Raw genomic sequence first — 1338 nt, 5'->3', positions numbered from 1 at the left:
GGGTGATTTTCATGTTTTGGGGTGGGGGGTTTAAATGAAGCAGTTATTTAAAAAGTTATTTTTCAGGGAGAAGGTCCACTTTAACAGATTTTCCTAAACTGAAATCGCTACTGCAGAATTACAGCAACCATTCAAGGTCGCCCAGCATCCTCAGTAGGCACAGTCCCTCCATTCCCCCACAGTGCAGTGCTCAAGCCTGAGTGCTCACTCCACAAGTACCATCCCTTGTGGGGCAGGGTGGTATGTGTAAAGTATGCAAGTACTGATTTTTCAGAAATGTGAATCTGCATTGGATCTTTGGGGCATGCTAGGAAGCTTTGAAAGTGATTGCTGTAACAATGAAGGTGTAATCTGGCACTTTGTGGTGCCTAGTGCTATGCAACAGTTACTGTAATACATGTTTTCACAATATAGGTGTATGTTAAAATGTAATGGCAGATCAGGGTCTCAAGGGTACAGGAACAGAAGGGGGTGGATGGTATTGCCCAGCAAATTATCACTAAAACCCAAATGTTCCCCAATCCAGACACAAATAGACACCTTAAACAGCACACACTAATATCCAAGCTGCCACCACTAGAACTTCCAAGCTTGTGAGAAACCTTGCTCCGGACACCTCCAGTCAGTACACTCTGCACTTGAACAACTGACACACATGCTTCCACAGACCAAACACATGCACACAATCCCTTATCAACAGCCACCGATAGAGGGAAACTAGAGGGTAAAGCAGGCCATACACCTTACAATTATCTGCAGATTTTCTGTGGTCAGATGGAAAAGGTGCAACAGATTCCTCCATCTACACTTAATGTAGATGGAGGAATCTCCACCTGGGCCAATCTGTTGCACTTTTTCCATCTGACCACAGAAAATCTGCAGATAATTGTAAGGTGTATGGGCACCTTAATTCCCCAACGCCTCTGATATTCCCCAAGCTATCCTGTGAGCTGGAATCCTTATGCAGTCACCCTGTTGATGGCGATGAGATCTGTCCTTGCCTTTGGCACACATGGTTTAGTTTAACCTTTAAATGTACTGGTGTAGGCCAGCTTTAAAAGTGTGTGTTCTATCTGTAATTAATTTTAAATATCATTGATGTGCTCAGTCTGCTAAAGACTGCTAACAGTTACCATTCCTCACTGATACTACTGTCCAATATTTTGTATTATCTATAGTTAATACTTCTGAACAACAAAAATCCTTCATCATGCTGCAGAGTCTCAGTGTCCAATTCTACAAATGCCTGCAGCTTATAGCAAATTATTTGGGGTTATTCCATTTTCAAAGTTACAAACTTATACATTTTTTTAACAGATGCTTAATATATTTCTTACT

Source organism: Nanorana parkeri, unplaced genomic scaffold, assembly GCF_000935625.1.
Source record: "Nanorana parkeri isolate BGI_ZX_2015 unplaced genomic scaffold, ASM93562v1 scaffold1282, whole genome shotgun sequence".
In the NCBI taxonomy this organism is placed as follows: Eukaryota; Metazoa; Chordata; class Amphibia; order Anura; family Dicroglossidae; genus Nanorana; species Nanorana parkeri.
Note: the sequence above shows the minus strand (reverse complement) of the source record.